General features: G+C 37.3%; 1 long non-coding RNA gene across 1 annotated transcript in view; it reads left to right on the top strand.

Annotated features, from left to right (window-relative positions):
• Positions 1-19242, top strand: part of LOC135846576 (uncharacterized) — a 213184-nt gene extending 193942 nt beyond the window's left edge. Inside the window, exon 3 of the long non-coding RNA XR_010558982.1 lies at positions 19161-19242. This is a non-coding gene — a long non-coding RNA (uncharacterized LOC135846576). The remainder of the gene's footprint in view (positions 1-19160) is intronic.
• The last annotated feature ends 1199 nt before the right edge of the window (positions 19243-20441 follow it).

The raw sequence follows: 20441 nt of genomic DNA, 5'->3' as shown, positions 1-20441 counted from the left end.
GGGGCCACCTTTTTTTTGATGACAAGGGTCTAGAAATGTTCCTTATAGGACTCCCCCGTTGTCCCGGAGGATCGCCCGGGTGGGGGGGGGGAGGTCGCAATAGATCCTTATGCGGGCTCCCCGAACTAATATACCAGAACCACTCAGCCTTCATAAATTGGTACATGCCGTGGTGAAAGCCTTTGAAACGTTCGGCACTTGAAAAATACCGAATACGTGTCGAATTTTCAGTTACACGCGCTAATCCTTCGCAGGCTTTTGGCTTTTCTACCCGAACCGAATCGTTTCGCATTTCGCAGAACCTGCGATATTTTGTAAACCGCACTAAACCGCCGTAGAAGAAGGGAAAATTGATGAAATATACATGACGTAAAGGAAATAACACGTGGTTTGTCGCTATACCCATAAAAACACGTAGCTACTCTGCACTATGGCCTACCTACCTACCCTTTCTGCTTAGTATAGACACACTCGCAGTCGCACACATTTACTCGTCGTCGTATGTAGCGAACAAACGAAGATTAATTTTGTTACGTTACATTAGGTTACACGCTACGTACATTTAAAGCAGGACGTACCTCTACCTATACTAGTTACTATATATACGAGAGACTTCAAAGAGAATTTATAATCGTAGACGACTTTTCAGCGGTATACTACACCGTACATGTTACTCGTACTCGTACCATGGTAAAGCTTTATGGTACGATACAACATACTCGTAGGTATAGTTATACCGTACCTATATCTACACTTTGTACACTACACTCACACTGTCAGACACTACCACGAGTTGTTTAGTATACGAGTATATAGGTAAATGTATTATTAAGTGCATACAACATACAAGGGGTAAAATAGTTGTATTTGCTGGCGTTTTAGGTTTTACTTTGCTGATGCGAGATGCGATCGTCGTAGAATATGCCTTTACCTTTGCCTATACCTACTACCTACGATAATTATGAAGTCGCGGCAGCGTTAGCGTTATTTCAAAAGTTTACTCATCTAAAGTAAGCTCGCACAAAGGGTAAATAGAGTGTTCTTCTTGTGTATGGCTGTGTGCATACTAAAAAGCATCTCGGATCCAAAAATTAAATTCTGCAACAGAACGCTGCTACGAGTACAAAGTTTTGTGATAACCGATAAGCGGCTTTTGTATATGTAACTTTGCTCTCTCCAACTAAAACTCGAGGCACTTTGAAGATTACTTAGCATGAGAAGAGGAGGGGGGGAGATGAATTGACCGAAATTAAGAATGGAAAAATTTACAAACTACGGACATTATAATATGTTGGGTACGTGAACATATACAAACTTGTGCATTTGAGAAATTGATGCTTTGAAAGCTTCCGAGTTGGAGCTCATATAAGTGACAGTGTACAGACAGGTAGAGGGGTAAAAGGGTAGGTACGTATCAGTTGCAGAGGAAATTATTACCTAAAAGCAGTAGAAGTGAAACATTTAGTAAATACGTGTAGTTCCTCTATAGGTATACTTTGATCCTCCAGTAAATGGTTGGAAAGTTCCGCAAAGTTGTTGAAATTTAATTTACCCGATACTGATCCTGTAATATCAATAAGCCAAGTCGACCGGAGACAATTTTAAAGCTGTTTTGGAGCCTCCAGACAATTTTCGAAAATCAGTCTGTATTTAAGTCAATTTTTTCATCAATTTATTCGTTCGAGAACGATTTACTCAAAGAAGAAGAAATCGTTCGCGAACGAATCATTATCGACGGATTAAAGAACGTCTATAGTTTTGCATGGTGATTTGATTTCCATTTTCAAGTGATCGAGTCATTCTCTAATGATTTCTTGATTTTTAAGTAAATCGTTCGCGAACGAATCGAGTTCAGTTTTCGATGATACGATTTTAAACTGTCAAGTTTCAATGTTTCATTTTCATTATTACATTTTCATCAAATTTCATTTTTCTGATTTTGATTGATTCGTTCACGACCGATTTTTCACTGCTGAGAAAATCGTTCACGAACGAATCATTTACAATTTTCGATGATAAGATAAAGATTGAATAACGTCGGTTTCGTTTTGTTTCTTCGTTCATTATCTGATTCAATAAGGCTTTTGATGTATTGCGGGTTGCATATTAGTCCGGCATATATGACAATAGGAGTAATTGCACCCCCCCCTCCGCCGATCATCCGGGACGACCTTTTTCTTAAAGGGGACATCCTAAGGAACATTTTAAAGCAAACTTGCCCAAAAAAAAGTTGGCGTTACTCACAAAATGGCGGCCATTTTGATTGACAGGTCAGCCAAAATCGCAGATTTTGCGTTTCAACATAGCACTTGCACGAAATTTCTCAAACTTTACAAGTATAGATCGAAAGATCATGCAAAATCTTATCACCTGTCAAAATTTCAAGTGCTTAAGTGCGTTTTTCGATTTTTGGTGAATTTTTGAAAATCGAATTTAGGCCAAAAATGAGGAAAAAATCAAAATTTTACCAAATTGAGCAAGAAAGCTGAAATTTGGGATATACCCTATTTTCGACATGCCAAATCGATTGAAAACGGTTTCAACCCGTTTTGAGCAGTTCTGGAGCCTCCAGCAGATTTTTGAAACTCGAAATTCCCACAAAATTCCATCAAATTGTAGTTGTACAGCTGAAATTTATTCTAAAAACTAATTTCAATACGCTACGAAGTAGTGCAGGTGAATTTCACGTCGTTTTGGAGCCTCCAGCGACTTTTTGAAAATTCCTGAAGCCTCCAGCAGATTTTTGAAGCTTTAAATTTTCACAAAATTTCATCAAATGGAGATGGAAAGCTGAAATTTAGTCTACACTCCAATTTTAACATCCTCTGAAAACGACTTCAGGTTGGTTCAAGTTATTTTAGAGCCTCCAGCGACTTTTTTGAAAATTACTGCAGCTTCCAGTGGATTTTTAAACTTGAAATTTCCCCAAAATTTCATCAAACTGTGGTGGAGAGTCGAAATTCATTCTTCAAACTAATTTCAACACGTTACGAAGTAGACCGCTGGTGGATTTCAAGTCGTTTTGGAGCCTCCAGCGACTTTCTGAAAGATTGTATAACGCTTTTTTGGAAAACATTGAAATTTCTTAAAAGTAGCTGGAAGTTTCAAAACCATTTGGAACCACCATGTAGTCTGCGAAGTAAATTTCAGCTCCCCAACTCCATTTGATAAATTAATGTTGGGGAAATTTCAAGTTTCAAAAATCTACTGGAGGCTCCAGTAATTTTCAAAAAAGTCGCTGGAGGGTCTAAAATGACTTGAACCCACCTGAAGTCGTCTTCAGAGGGTGTTAAAATTGGAGAGTAGAGTAAATTTCGGCTTTCCATTTCCATTTGATGAAATTTTGTGAAAATTTAAAGTTTCAAAAATCTGCTGGAGGCTCCAGTAATTTTCAAAAAAGTCACTGGAGGCCCTAAAATGACTCCATTTGATGAAATTTTGTGAAAATTTTAAGTTTCAAAAATCTGCTGGAGGCTCCAGTAATTTTCAAAAAAGTCACTGGAGGCCCTAAAATGACTCCATTTGATGAAATTTTGTGAAAATTTTAAGTTTCAAAAATCTGCTGGAGGCTCCAGTAATTTTCAAAAAAGTCACTGGAGGCCCTAAAATGACTTGAACCCATCTGAAGTCGTCTTCAGAGGTTGTTAAAATTGGAGTGTAGAGTAAATTTCAGCTTTCCATCTCCATTTGATGAAATTTTGTGAAAATTTAAAGTTTCAAAAATCTGCTGGAGGCTTCAGGAATTTTCAAAAAGTCGCTGGAGGCTCCAAAACGACGTGAAATTCACCTGCACTACTTCGTAGCGTATTGAAATTAGTTTTTAGAATAAATTTCAGCTTTACAACTACAATTTGATGGAATTTTGTGGGAATTTCGAGTTTCTAAAATCTGCTGGAGGCTCCAGAACTGCTCAAAACGGGTTGAAACCGTTTTCAATCGATTTGGCGTGTCGAAAATAGGGTATATCCAAAATTTCAGCTTTCTTGCTCAATTTGGTCAAATTTTGATTTTTTCCTCATTTTTGGCCTAAATTCGATTTTCAAAAATTTACCATAAATCGAAAAACGCAATTTAGCACTTCAAATTTTGACAGGTGATAAGTTTTTGCATGATCTTTCGATCTACCTTTGTAAAGTTTGAAAAAGTTCGTGCAATTTCCTATGTTAAAACGCAAAATCTGCGACTTCGGCTGACCTGTCAATCAAAATGGCCGCCATTTTGTAAGTAAGGCCAACTTTTTTTTGGGCAAGTTTGCTTTAAAATGTTCCTTAGGATGTCCCCTTTAAGAAAAAAGTCGTCCCGGAGGATCGGCCTTATTTCCTAGTGATTAATTCGGTCTCAAATGACCCCATCGTTTCTGAGCAAATCGTTCGCAAGTAAATGAATTCCAATTTTCGTAGTTAGGTAGATTCGTGATCTCAAAGAGTTTATGGCATAATCATTCACTTGGTGTAGTTATTGAAGAGTCATTCATTCGATAATAACAATTTTTTCGGCCTCTAACATCTACCTGGATAGTATTGAAAAAAAGCTCGCTATCGCTGGATAGGTAATAGGTATTCATAAGCACACGAAGACGTATACCCACAGATACAGGTACACCACACACATACAAGGCCAAAAGTAATCCTACTGCACATGTTCTCATCATCAAAAGCAAAAGCAATACTGCTACCACCACGTTTAACACACACCAATGAATCGAGTACGCATATGCAGCTTTACAAAACACACACTGACATAATATGGTACGGGCAACAGGCACACTCGCACACGAAACACATGTACAAGTACGATGTACGATGATGTACCTTACTTCTACATACGCCACTGTGCTGTACAGTGTGCAATGCACCAGCGTATGTGGTACGTGCTACCATACCAGTATTATCCGGCACTGCGATGATTTGTAATTAATATTACAAGTCTGCCTTCTGTAAATGAATGATGAAGAAGAGGAGAAGAAGAAAAAATGTTAACGATACCATAAAAATATTATCTTTCAGACAACACGACCACGTACCTATATGTATAAGACATATAAGACGTAACAATATACAGTACAACAGAAGAAGAATAAGAACAAACACAAGCAGCAGAAAAAACAAGAGAGAGAAAAAAAACCAACATTACAACGGAAGCGTTTTGACAAATGCTAACTGTTACCTCGCTCTCGCCTCCAGTCCACTCTGTCACTTGACGCTCCCAGATCAAGATGCTGCACTGCACTCTCTTGTACCTCACATTCCTCTCGTCTCTCCTCCGCATGAAAATACGTACACTCGACAGAGTAAACGATACCCGATCAGCATTCGATAATTAACAAAGGTGGAACATGTTAGAAGCAGTTTCGTGCCGCGAGCCTTTCCAGCGCGGGAATTCCGCACATAGGGGCTTTCACCGAAGATCTGCACAACGAGAGCAAATTCATACACAGACAAACGGATCATGTTCGATACCGATGCCTATATCAATAACCAAACCAACCGCTGCGTATCTCGCTTAATTATCTCATTAGCTTATCGAGAAATCATTATTTCACCGATGAATTATGTATGTATACTTGTACTTGCATACTACACCATGATCAGTATGCGGTGTTAACGTTGCATTGTCACTTCAATGCACGTTTTTTTTTTTCGCAATAATTTTGTATTCGCAGAACATAAATCAAGACCAACGACATCCATGGATGATCATGGACTCGTGGTGCACCCAAAATGTGCGCGAACCCGTTTCTCATTTCGCAGTTTCGTACATTTTGACGTTCCCACTACACTACCAGAAGTTGTTGGTTTTAATGAGACAGTGATTCCGCATTTTTTCATCTTCTTTCCAGTAATATTGAATTTATTCGATTCTAAGTAATTCCCTTTTTCAAGAAAAATACACCTTCAGTTCTCAAGCTATGTATGTCGCTTTGTGAGCAACCCTTCTTATTCTTGGTGCATTTCACCCCTAAGCCGGGTTGTTGTACCGTACCATGGTATGTACCGCAGTAAACTGGTATACCAAAAAAAAAATTGTGGTACTGGGATTGGTACATGGTATCGGTAAAATTTAATTGTGGTATTGGGATTACGATTAGTATATGGTATTGGTATTGTTGAATTGTGGTATTGGGGATTAGTACATATGTGGTATCGGTATAGATAAATAATTGTATTGGTATTGGTATTTGGTATTCGGTATCTATGATTTTGGTATTTTGGTACCTTCATTATAAAACTTGGTATCCGGTATTGGTACACTGGGAAACATCCAATTTTTCCCGGTACATGGTATTGGTATACTGGGAAGATGAACCATTTTTTATTGGTATCTCCTGGTGTTGGGAATACCATCCCAATACCGCGGCAAATCCCCGGTTTTTGGGTATCCAGTCTGGTAATAGTGAGGCAAATATTTTTTTTCTTTAAAAATCAGTGACTTGGGGTGGGGAGGGATCCTCTAGATGACAAAAATTCAATAAAAATGTAGGTACAAATAGAAGTACCTTTTCGTTGCCTTAGTTGCAAAGTAGCGTATGTCCATCTGTTCACTTGATACCTAGTGTAAAAGTGCTTTCAATCTGGAGCGCCATCTATTGGGTTTTAGTGGTAGGTACTAAAGCCCGGAACGATGTCGTTAGTCGTTACAACGACATCGCTTCAAAACTGTTAACGATACTGTTAGTAACAGGTTTTTGTTATCAGCGAATTATTCACATCGCTTTCTAACAAGTTTATTTGAAGCGATGTCGTTAGTATCGCTTTTGGTATCGCTATCGGTAACGCTTTTGAATATGACTCACACACACTCACACACCCCCGCGCTCATATAAGCGTGCGCAAACATTCATATATTCGTGCAACAGATAAGGATTTCTGTGCTGATGCATAAGCGATACTGAAATAATCGTTTTATGAAAAGTGATTGTAACAACTAACAGGTTTGGGTTTTATTTGGCGATACCGATTACTAACGGGTATCGCTTTTAAACGATGTGATAGCTGTTATAACTACATCACTAACGGCATCGTTCCGGGCTTTAGTAGGTACCCTTTGGGTAGGTATGTCGAGGACATGTCCCGCCAGCATACCTACCCAATGAGTACCACTAAAACCCAATAGATGGCGCTCCAGATTGAAAGCACTTTTACACTAGGTATCAAGTGAACAGATGGACATACCCTACTTTGCAACTAAGGCAACGTTTTGTTTGCAAACCAATTTTTTTTGTTGAAAATTTTCACTCTAGCATCTCTAGCAATAATTTTACCAGCATTTTTATGAAATAATTAGTACAAAATCTACTTAAAAATCTTGTATTGTCTTTTATCCTCTCTTGAGTGAAATATAAGCCCTACCAACACCATACACTCTTCAAAAATTCCAAAATATCAAAAAAAAAATTGTTAAACATTGTATTACAGATATCAGTAAAATACCAGTAAATTACGGTGTATTGGTATGCAGCAGTTAATATCTGATACTGGTATTTGGTAATGGGTATACCATATTGAGTTTCTGGTATTGGTATGTGGTATTGGGTACTTGGTATTCATGTTCCCTGCATTGGTATTTGGTATTTGGTACTCTCATCACAGAACTTGGTATGAGGTATTGGTAAACTGGGAAAAATTCAATTGTTCTCAGCATACAGTATTGGTATCCCGGGAACACATACCAGTTCCCATTGGTAACTGCTGGTATTGAGAATACCGCCTCAATACCAGGACAAATCCCCGGTATTTTGGTATCTGGTAATACCGGTATAACAACCCTGCCCCTAAGGGGGTATTGTGACTATGATGCCGCAGCCGCCGTTTCTGTGACCCGATACACCAGCTCCCTTCATGTGTCTCTCTGCCCTTGTGACATGCCCAAAGTATTTGAGCATTTGGCTGAGTACCACTTCCAACAACCTCTTCTGAACACCAATTTCTCCTATGATGGGCACATTAGTCCTCTTCACCATCCATGGGATCCAAAGCATTCTCCTCCAGCACCACATCTCGAGCGCATCAATTTTTCTCCTGGTTCCATCACGTACTGCCCCAGTTTCTGACGCATAGAGAAAAACTGAGAAAACCAGAGTGTTTACAAGCCTTATCTTGTAAGTCGTGCTCACTGCTGCATCTGACCATATCTGATTTAGGCGAGACATGGTGCTTCAATGCCTTGCTTTGTAATCAACAATGGATCCCAGGTACAAAAATTGATTCACTACTTTAATTCCCCCAATTTCCTCAATTTCAGGCGAATTTTTCTCAGGCCGATTCACAACCATGATCTTCATCTTCGCTTTATTCATCAGCAAGCCATATTTTGCGCTAACCTCTTCCATACATTTCAGAAAACTGATCATATTTTTAAAGCTTGAGGCAATTAGGGTTGTATCATCAGCATAGCGAAGATTTGACATTCATACACCTCCGATTGATACTAATCCCTGCCATTTGCCTGAGCCATCATCATTGGTGCTTTCTGCTACAATTAGCTGCAGAGTCTCTCAAAGTACATATAAGTTCTCAGTATAGATAGAACAGGAGTGGGGATAAAATGCAGCCTTGTTGTACTCCTCTCTCTGAGTAGAATTTCTCCAGCCAACGTTGTTTCTCTGTCGATACAGGCATTTACTAGAGGTCTTATTTTTGAGCAATTTTCAGTATCGATATATATCGATATTTTCCACCCAAGTATCGATAATATCGATAAATATCGATACTTTCCAATTGACTTCAATAACCAGTTATTTTGCTCATAATTTATTGCGAATTATTGGAATGAATAGCGGCCAAGCCAGACAGAACTCGATTATGTGAATATAATTTTTTTCTTGTCAAAAATGACATCAACACCAAAATTTAATGCTAAAGTACAAATTACAAGCTAAAAAAAGGCGGATAATGGAGATAAGAACGTAAAAAGGTGAATATCGATACTCATTCGATACTACAAATTAGTATCGATACTTTTCGATACTGCGAAGTATCGATATTATCGATAAATATCGATACTCATAAGACCTCTAGCATTTACCATGCTCCCCTTGTACAATTGTTTTATCAGCCACACCAGATGTATTGGCGCACCTATCTTGAGTAGAATGCTCCACAGCTTGCCATTGTACCAAATACTATCAACTGATAATACTGGCAACTCCATTGAAAAATGGTGTTTTATCCTCCTAGTGGCCTGGAGTGATATGAAACTTTCACGTTTTAAGGAAATTCTTAATTGCATTTTTGACTCAGAAATCTTGGAATATTTCTAAAATTGTGTCATTGAAATTTTTTTCAAAAGTCTGAAAAAGTGGTAAAATTTTGTGTTTTTTAATTTTACCACAAGCATCCAATTTGCTGATTCGAATCTCGCAGACACACGAGATTCAAACCAGTTATGAACCAATCAATCAGAGCATTTTTGATAAGAGTTAGTTTCAAACCAGGCTGTTCAGATCGCGTTATTATTGCAACAAAAACGCTCAATGTATTTTAAATGGAGTTGCCATTATTGTTAGTTGATAATATTTGATTGTACCAAATACTGCCAACAAACAATACTGGCAACTTCATTTAAAATACATTGGGCGTTTTTGCTGCAACAAGGGCACTATCTGAGCGGCTTGGTATGGAAGTAATACTCATGTCAAGGGCTGTAATTGGTCGATTCAAATCTCAAGGCTATCAGTACCGCATAACATAACAAACTGATCTAATAGGATTTAGTTACATACCAGGCTGCACTGCTAGGAGGATTAAACATCATTTTTCAACAGAGTTGCCAGCATTGTGAGTTGACAGTTGTATTTGATTGTACGCAGTCAAATGCTTCCTTGTAAATTGTAATAGAAGAAACATAGCGCAGTGCGCACATTGTATCCACCTGCTTTCTCATTCAGCAGTCTCAGGTTGAGGTTCTGCTCCCTAGTCCCTCTTCCTCTTACAAATCCTGCTTGTTCTGGAGGAATTTGACTGCGCATGAGCGAGTATAACCTGTCATACACAATCTTCAGTAGTACTTTGCCGGTGTGACTTATCAAAGAGATTGTTGTGTAGTTCTCGCAGTTCTCATTGTCAGGAAATTCTTTTTTGTACAGAGTGACATAAATGTTGACTGTATCCAGTCCTCCGGCCATTTGTCGATCACTAGTTCCCAGGGTTGGTTCTCTACATGTAGACTATCTTTGTCTACATAGTCTACGTTTATCGTGTAATCTATGTAAACTTCATGTAAAGTAGACTTCCTGTAGACTACAAGACATAATGTATGTCAACTTCGAAGTTGTGTATTCCCAAATAATCTCGCTTCTTGCTAAAAATTGTTGTTTTTTTTTGCAAAAAAATTACCCTCACTTTTCAACTGAAAAATTGAAGAAAAAAAAATTTGTATTCAGGACAAACATTGTGAAAAAGTGTAATTTTCTTACTAATAATTGACATCTGCTAAAATTGTTAGTTTTGCTTTTTTCAAGTTTTTTTCTTTCCAAAAGTGGTCGAAAATAAAGTTCTTACTTTTTTCAAAAATTCATGCAAATTCTTGTTTTTTCAACAAAATTGCTGAAAATTTTCATTTTTTCAAAAACTTTAAGAATTATTACTTTTTTCTACAAATTGTTCAAAAAATTCATTTTTTTTACTCAAGAAATGCAAAAAAAATCTCGTTTTTTGAGAAAATTTAGGAAAATGCTGTGGTTTGCTAAAATTGTTCACTTTTGTTTTGTGATGTGAGGGATTCGAATTCTCTCTTTTCAGCTCGACAATGTTGCTAAAGATTTTCATTTTTTCGTCCAGTAGGTATGTTTTTTTTTACGCGGATTCTCAAAAATCTAGTTTTTGGACGTTTTTTGAATCTCATTTTTGAACACTTTTGGGATTTTGATCACATATTTACAAAATCTTCTGCCAAAATCCGTGTAAAAAAGGCTTATTCTAAAACAAAAAACAGTTTTACTTTGTAGTTTACATAGTTTACATAATCTACATAGTCTACAATGTCTACATGTAAACTATCGTTGTCTACAGCAACGTTGTTTACACATAGACAAAGCATGTAAAGTAGACTATTATAGTCTACTTGCCAACCCTGCTAGTTCCATATCAAATTGCATATGTTGGAGATTTGGCGAGTGATTTCTTGAGAACCCCTTCAAAGTTGCAAAAATGAAATAGGTACATGAATCAAAGTTGATAATTTTGCTTTTAAAATTCCCATTTCTGTTCCAGAATTCCTCAAAATAATTCCCATTTTGAAGAGGCTCCCAAAGTTGGAAAAGATCTAAAGTTTCTAAATTTTTTTTGAACACGGTTTCTATCTGGCCCAAAACCAAAAATCTTCTGAACAACCATTCTGTTCATGAAAAACCTCCTTTGCTACCCGAAACAAAGTTGCTCCATTCATGTGAAAGCTCTCAAAGAATTTTTTTTTTCATTTAAAAAAAAAAAGTTAAAATCAAAACCAGTTTTTTTTCATTTTTTTAAAATTTGGAAAGTTGCCTAAAATTTTTAAATAATTTTTCTGCATAAAAAGCAGCAACTTAAATTTACAGAAAACAAAAAAAAGGTCATAGACTACTTTTATTATAATGAGAACTGCTCTGCATTTTTTTTGTCATTTCATCATTTTAACAAGTCTTGACACTTTTTCATCAAAATTTTATAAAAATATCAACATTTTACTAACCGAAATCTCACCATTTTTCCTTAATTTGCAATAAAAACGATTTTCCGGCTTCATTTATGTTTTCAGATGATTTTAACCATTTGTTAACCTTTTTCTGGTTTAGTGATATCGCTTTTTCATAGAATACCCTTCCAGGTTTTAGTAGTGGGCTCAAAATCTGCTCTTTTCAACTCTGTATCAAGGCTCGATATCGACTTGATCGTAGTTTGTTTCTACATATTAAGCAAAGTTCACCGTTTTATTAATTTACCTACCGAAGCCTAATATACTTGGGAGTAGATATGTTTGAGAAGAGTTGATCTATACGAGTGGTACCAGAACCAGCAGCAGACGACGGTAATGTCCGTGCCAAAGTCTGAGGTAATGTTACGAAGTACTCTCCACGGGATTAAAAAATTGTCAAGTGATACTCGACTATATGCAGAGTGGCGATGGCGTGGTCGAGGGGAGCAACGATAAAATACAGCAAAAGGGACGACAATGAACGGTTAGCTGCTTGAAAAAAAATATGTGAACTACAATATAGTAGGTAGAGGTACTAGTAGCACGGCACGAATAAGCTTATAATTTCAACCCCTTTTGAAAATAACCCGCGCCCGCGCCCGCACCCGTAGCCCGGCCAGCGACCCTATGTATGTAAATCAAAACAACGGATTAAGTAAGAGCGTATATTTTTCTGTTTTATTAAGAGCAAGAATTTCAAGTATCTGTGCGCCAAATCGCTCGCTCTACGCTCCTCTTGTTGTATAGTCTTTTCAACACGGCGGGTGTATTTAGCTGGATGTCTCTGTGTTTTGCTGCAACACCCCTTTTAAGTATTTCCGTTTCGCCGATGTTATATCCACTAGATTTGCCACCCTTGCCGTTTGCCAATCCAACTCCTTCTCACCGCTTCACTCGTCGAAAACAAATTATCGCCGAATTAACGCGCGCCTTCCAAGAGTATACGAGTATATGTATTTCGTTCTCCTATTCCTCGTATACCCTGAAAATGTGTATTATTAAGTAGCCTGCTCGTCGTCGTCGTCGTTCAGTTAAGAGCTTTATTGAAAGTACACGTTTTCAACATCATTTACGTCGAGAGGAGATTGCCAGTGAAAAACCTATCTATCGCGAGCCCGCCACCGTCGCGTTCCGTACCCAGCCAACATGGCGTAGGGGGGGGGGCGCATCTTTAACGCTTCTTCGCCATATATTTCATTAGCATCAATTTGTACAACATCCCTTCTTTTTGATTGAAAAATTACTCGGTTATTTTCCGATGTTTACCCAGCCGTAACCCACGCACGTTGATTTGCGTTTGTAAATTTTAAACGAAATTAAACCGAGATTTGCGTGTTTTGTTGCGAATGTGTTTAACATGTTATATCTACGCCAACGCAGTCCTATTCTGCGATCAAAATATCCATATGTATCACGAACAGATCGTTGAAATATAACGTAGACGAGCAAATAAAATGCCTACTGTAATAATGAATCGGATTCCATGAAGCGTCTAAATTTTAATAAATACTCGTACTTATTATTGAAATTTCATCATTTTTTGTTACTGTTTTTGAATTTAGCAAACTTCGGCAAAATGTTGAAAAAATTACCGAAAACCTTGTTCGAATGATTTAAAAAAAAATACAGCATTGAATCAAAAAAAAAAAAAAAACGGAAGTAAGAAAGAAATGAAATTTGTCACCAAAAACTGGACTCAAATTCGTTCGCGAACGATTCATTCAAAATCGGAAAATCATTAAGAGAATGACTGAATAATTTTTGAAATCAAATCAAATGATGCACACCAGACAAAATCAGGCGTTATGTCGTTCTCTAATCTGTCGATAAGAGTTATTGTGAATCATTTGTTCGTGAATCGTGAACGATTTGCTTAGACCAAAAAAAAATCGTTCTTGAACGATTGAATCACTAAAAAATCAATTTCAGTGAAGATTGTAGGATGAAATTTGACAGTTTTAATTCTGTCATCAGAAAGTGAATTTCAATCGTTCGCGAACGATTTACTCTAAAATCAACGAATCATTCGAGTATAACTGAATCAATTACACATCAAAATTAATTAAATAACACACTTTCACAAAAAACTAGAAATTCTTTAATCCGTTGATTAAAATTGCGAATCATTCGTTCGCGAACGATTTGCTCAGGAGTGAAAAGTCGTTCGTGAACCAATGAATCGCTGAAAAAATGAAAAATCAAATTGGGTGAAAATGAAATGATGAAACTTGACTGTTTTAATCCTATCATCAAGAACTCGACTCCTATTCGTTCGCGAACGATTTATTCAAAATCAGCAAATCATTCGAGAACGACTCAATCATTGGAAAATCAAGTCAGATAATGCACCATCCAACAAAACTAGACGTTCTCTAATCTCCAAGCCATCCATCGATAAAGAGTTTGAATCATACGTTCGCGAACGATTTGCTCAAGAACGAAAAGTCGTTCTCGAACGAATGAATCACTGAAAAATGAAATGACGATGAAGCTTCACAGTTTTGATCCTGGCATCAAAAAATTGACTCGAATTCGTTCGCGAACGATTTTACTCAAAGTCATTTGAGAATATCTGAATCAGTTCGAATCGAATTTTGATACATATCAAAAATCAAATAATAGGTACTTTCACTAGGTCCCAGAAGTTCTCTAATCCAACGACGAAAAATGTGAATTATTCGTTCGCGAACGATTTGCCCAGAAGGAATAAAATCGTTCGCGAGTGAATGAATCATTGAAGCATGGAATTGAATGAAGATGATATGGCCATACAAACTTGCAGAATTTGGTATTAGATGCCCCCAAAAAAATCAAAATTTACCCTCTTTTAAGTAGCTGTATTACATTTTGTGAAACAACCCTCTAACTCACCTGGTTTTAGGGCCGATTGTGAGACTATACCAAGGACGATATCGAGTTTATAAACAGTTCACGTGCCCCATCACCAAGATGTAGAAAAGCTCAAAATCTGACTATATATAAACAACGACGATAGAAACATAATCGCAGCATCCCGTCAATTATCTCGATTTTGAGAAAGAGTGTTTCTGCGTGTTTGACGCAAGCAACGATGTCGAAAACGTGCGGCAGAGTAGGTTAGGTATCTGCTACGTGTAAAATTACAGAGGCACTTATCCATCTCGAGACTGGCGAGATGAGCCATTCTTATAATCAGTAGTCAAGGAGGCGCGCAGGCAGGCGCTGCGGCTCGTAATGAAAATGATAATTACGTTTTTGATCTCAACCTTCTTCATCTTCTTCTTTAGCTTCAGTACGATAATTATATTCGGCGGCCTTCGCCTTCGTTTCGCTCTCTTATGAATAAAAGATATTTAAAAACAAACGCCTTTAGAAAAACCAGAGCTAATCGAGTTGTGCTCGAAATGAGCTGAAGAGTCGCATACCGCTTCTCATCTTTTTCTCTCGTAGCCGTTTTCCCTTTTTTAGGGCGCTTTTACTTACTATCTGATGTGTAGTTGACTCGAAAATTACGAATTTGCTCATCAGTGGGGGGATAGGTGGGGTGAAGGGGATGGGGTGTGTTCTTTGTCCGCGTTAAACGAGTCGTGAAAAAGCTCGAGCATGTATTTTCAAACTTTCGGATGAGAAGATGTCGTAGGCTCTGTCTGTGGAATTCCTTTTGGATGGGTCTTCGAAGCCAACAATGTCAAATTTTTGAGCAAGCACGAAGGATTCTCCTATAGCTTTGATCTACATAGGTTGAAAAAAATGGCCAATTATTTGATCAAAAAATGATGAAAATAAGGTCTGAGAATGGGATATCTACAATTCGAGTTTATTCTGTAATAAAAATGTCGTGTAGTTGTAATTGGACGACAGCTTACGTTTAAGGGCGATAATAAGGCGCGTATGCGGTCTATAAAAAGGTGCAGTTACCTTCAATAGTATCAGTGTACTTAATGCAATGGTTAAGTATAGGTACTCGTTTATGCACACCGCATAGTCGCTGTCGTGGTCGTAGCCGCGCAAGGCACACCACAGACACGTATTATGTATCTTCAAACAAAGCTATACATACAGTACGAGAGTATAATACGTTTTCATTAAAAAGGTGAACGACTGATCGAGTAAATAAGTCACCATAATACGCATCGCGTCGTGCCAGTGCCACTGCCACTGCCGGTAGTACATTACATACAAGACGCGTTTATACCTATAATACCTATCTCTATCTACCTACCTATACGTTATACGTACCTACCAATACATAACTCAAACACACATGAACCAGCAGCGAATAGGTATACTGCACACGTACTCTTCTCTGCGTGTACTTCGCAGAGCACATGCATACAGGATAAGCAGTATATTTTAATGTACAGGTAGTGAGGGAAGCAGAAAGAGAGAGACCGAGAGAGAGAGAGAGAGAGAACACAGACCTAAGCTGAGATGTAAGTTTCCAGTATCTAGAGATGTACATGTGCACGTAGAAAGAGTAAAATCAGGCTGTGGTTGCAAATGTGTGGTTATCCCTCTGCCTAATGGGTATGGCTGGCAGGATAGAGGAAGATACACGTGAGTATAAGCAGAATATTGATATTCCAGAACCAGAAAGTAAAACTACGCACGCTGGGACATTGCCTTTTCTTCAATCCCTTCTCGCCGTTTAATCATTATGTTACTGAGGTGGTGGGGTGCACACTTATTGTTCAATTTTAAGAGCTATGCTCAAGAATGCTCTTTGAAAAAAAAAAAAAAAACTTGATTTGAATAGATTCATTGAGGAAATGTAGTGCCTCAAGTATGAAGTGTCCAATTTTGCACAACTTTGGCACTCTTTCATGCATTTTTGACTAAATTTTACGGGTTTTCATTATTTATGGTAATTTTTGATGTTTCTAATGTTTTTTTGCAATGCAATAGATGCGACGATATTCTTGACAACTCCTTATGTAAAAACGTCAAATACCAATCTTCATTTGAAGTTAAAAACGAACTCAGCTCTTACCATCTTCCAGTAATTACCAAACTTCATACGAATTTACTGTTCACCAGATCGGAAAAATCTCCAAGAATCATCGATTGGACCCACTTTTGTGCAACCCTATAGAGATGAAAATATCAAACACACACTTTCAGCTTGATACTACAGATAATATCAACCAAAGCATTGCAACTTTTACATCTGTTATTACCACATCTGCTGAAGAAAATAAAAAACCATCTCGAGCACTCAAAGGGATCAAATATAACATGCATATTCCCTTTAGCATCCAACACGTGATCCTGGAAGAGAACAGACTTTGTCGCTACTGGCAACGTACTAAAGATCCAAGTATAAAACCTCAACTAACCCACTAAGTTCAGAAGAATCTTAACGAGTTTCGCTATACATCATACCAGAACTACTGTGCCAACCTAGAACCAGGTAGTAAAGATGTTTGGAATGCTGCTAAACAAATTCTGAATCCGCAAACTCCCATAACCTCCCAAATTGTCTATAACAACCACACAGCCACCTCAGACAGTGATAAATGCAAACTATTTGCTATCTATTTTAGCTTCCTTTATAGTGGCCATGGAATTTTTCTACAGAAAAGTCAAATGTGTAGATTCAAGTGGAAGCATTTAAGTATACTGGCTGTGGAATTTTATCAGTTTTCTATGGAAAAGTCGAAATTTTTAAACTTTTCCATAGAAAAGTGATGAATGAGATGAAGATTGAAAACTTTTTATCAAAGTGAACCTTAATGCCAAATGCGAGTATGTCCATACAAAAAAAGTACGATTTTACTCATCACTGATAGGTTCGGATATGCTCTGAAGGGTTCGTTGAGTTCTGATTGAACATTGGTCAGCTTCGTGCATCTTCGGTGGTGCATTTTAACTGTACTCAGATGCAAATTTTTCAATTCAGGGCTTCCCAGAGTCTTATCAGTGACGCAAAACGACGATGTTTTTTTGGATGGACATACTCGGATTTGGCATTAAGGTAACGTTATTGCCACTGTAAAGGAAGCTTTAGAAAACCGCTTTAAACCTCATACTCAAGACTACAACGTGATCCAACCAGCAACATCACAGTGTTTATGTTACAAATTCAAATTAAAAAACTTGAAACTAAAAAATCACCTGGCCTGGATAACATAAATTATCAACTTCTAAAGAACTTGCCAATCTACTGTATTCAAATAATCCGGGATATATTCAATGCTTGCCTAAAACAAGGCTATTTCCCACAAGAATGGAAAAAAGCAATCATTGTTTTAATTCCAAAAAAAGTCCTGATCCAACTTCTCCTGCTAGCTATAGACCAATCAGCCTACTGACTTCACTTTCCAAATTACTGGAACGTATCATCTTGAACTGCTTAACTGAGCACAGTTTCATTTCGGCTATTGAAAACATACAGCAACAACACACCAACTCCATCATCTTACCAAAATTATCCACTAAGGTTTTGAAAATAAACAATACACCGCAACAGTGTTTATTGACATTAAACAAGCTTATGACTCTATATGGCATTCCGGTCTTCTACAAAAATTGCAGAATACTCAAGTACCTCGTTACTTATTTGATATCATCAATTGTTCTTAACAGACCATTACTTCCAGATTTGCATAAACAATTCACTTTCAGACCCTAAACCTATCTGCATAAACGATTCACTTTCAGACCCTAAACTTATCTTCAGAGGCTTACCTCAAGGAGCTGTTCTAAGCCCTACGCTTTTCAACATCTACTGCAACGACATCACAACTTCATCAAATGCTAAACTTCTTCAATTTGCAGATGATACCTGCCCTGCTTATGCACCCAAAGTAATAATCTCTCCAGTGCAATCGACAAACTCAAACATAGTATCAACACCACCAACTCCTGGCTAAAATCCTGGAAACTTGAACTCAATCCAAACAAAACAGTTACAAAAATCTTCACACTGAGGCATCACTGCAATCCTGCCATAAACATTAATATTGAAAACACTACAATAGAATGCCGTTAAATATCCTGGAGTATTCCTTGACAAACGACTCACTTTCACAAGTCACATCTCACAGAAAATGGAAGCTTTGGGAGGGAGGGGGGGTTTACTTCAGTTTGGTGAAATTTTTGTACTTTTTATACATTTCGGGCACTCATTTTCAAAGTTTTACTATTTCTTTCTGCTTTATAGTGATTTTTATGCATTTTTGAGTGGTTTTTATAATTTTAAAACATTTTTTAACATTTTTTGTTTCATTTTCAGCAATTTTATTACTTTTTTGAGTATTTTTACACAATTTGTGCACTTATTCATGTATTTTTGGAATGATTTACTAAATTTTTTCAATTTATGAGGTTTTTTGATTATTTTTTTGTAAATTTTAGCATCTTTTTGACACATTTTTATGCCTTTGTGGCAAATTTTGTTCAAGTTTCACTACTTTTTGTAAACTTTTATGCAATTTTAAATGTCCTTGTGTCATTTTAACAAATTTGTATTTGGCATTTTTGTCGAATGAAATTTCATTTTTTTGTTCCAGGTGAGAGCCAAAATTTATGGAATTTGAATCTCAATGGGCTGAAAACAGAATGACGAGGAATCCAATCGCTTGATGAATGTGGTGAGCTGAGATTTAAAACACTTAAGCATCTAATTCGTATGTAAATTATTTGGAAATTTTGATTCTAATCGGTTATACCATAAACGTTACCTCGAATGAAGGGTTTATTGAATTCCTGGAATTTTGACCAGAGAGGGGAATGTAAGAGGACTTCTGCGGACCGGATATGTGAAAAAAAATCGCCTGCGATAGTCATTGAACTTGATACATACTATGTACCTGCGTATGTATAAAATGCGTATGAAGGTGTATGTATCATAATACAAATACACGTACATATGATGATAAAGTGTAAAAAGACTCGCCAATGATGGGTCAACGGATATAGTATACGATAATGTTTAAAAAGTGACTATACAAGCACAATACACTGATATAGGCTATTGAGCGTTTAATATAATGAAAGGATTGCTAGGGCGTGCTGTAAAAATCGATACGCTCCGACGCTCAGTGTTCGCCAGCCTATTTCATATTTTATTTACAAAGCAGAAGCGCCATATAACACCGCTACTATACCATCGTCATCGTCGTCGACCGCTGACTCTTCCACCGCGGATAGATCAACATTATGCATAAATTAAGAAACAATCGGTGGAAGCGCGCGCGGATGCTTTCGTCAACTGCTCCATATATAGGTATGTAGTAAGTCTGCTGTGGGAAACAACTTGTCAGACAAAATTCATTAATATGGAAAATTTTCATCCCGAGAGCAATTCGTTTTGTGGTTCGGCTTTGGGCCGATGATGGGAATTTTCAGATTTAATAGTTGGCAAATTGTATTCGCTTTTGGGATAGAAAAAAGGGAGTTATCTAGACATAATAATATAATAATATTCTTTATTTGAGATACATGCGGCAGCATTGCTGCCATCGTATCAAGTTAAGCATGTAAGTACACAGAATACAAATTTCAGCTTTAAAATATAGGGTAAAAAACTTGATTAAAACATAAAAGATGAAGATTTAAAACTATGGGTACATAAAATCTACTCCAGGTTATTTCAAAAAATTTGAACTCTTATTGATCTGGGGAGCTGAGATATTCTTCCAGGGTATAATAAGCCCTAGTTATCAGCCATTCTTTCAGGACATGTTTGAATTTTTTTGCAGTTGGCTGGTTTTTTACACTCCCTGGAATCCGATTATATACTTTTGCAGCAGATGATACAGTGCTACTCTGGAGAAGTTTTGTGCGGTGGT

This window comes from Planococcus citri, chromosome 5 (genome assembly GCF_950023065.1).
Source record: "Planococcus citri chromosome 5, ihPlaCitr1.1, whole genome shotgun sequence".
In the NCBI taxonomy this organism is placed as follows: Eukaryota; Metazoa; Arthropoda; class Insecta; order Hemiptera; family Pseudococcidae; genus Planococcus; species Planococcus citri.
This window is presented reverse-complemented; position numbering and strand designations above follow the sequence as displayed.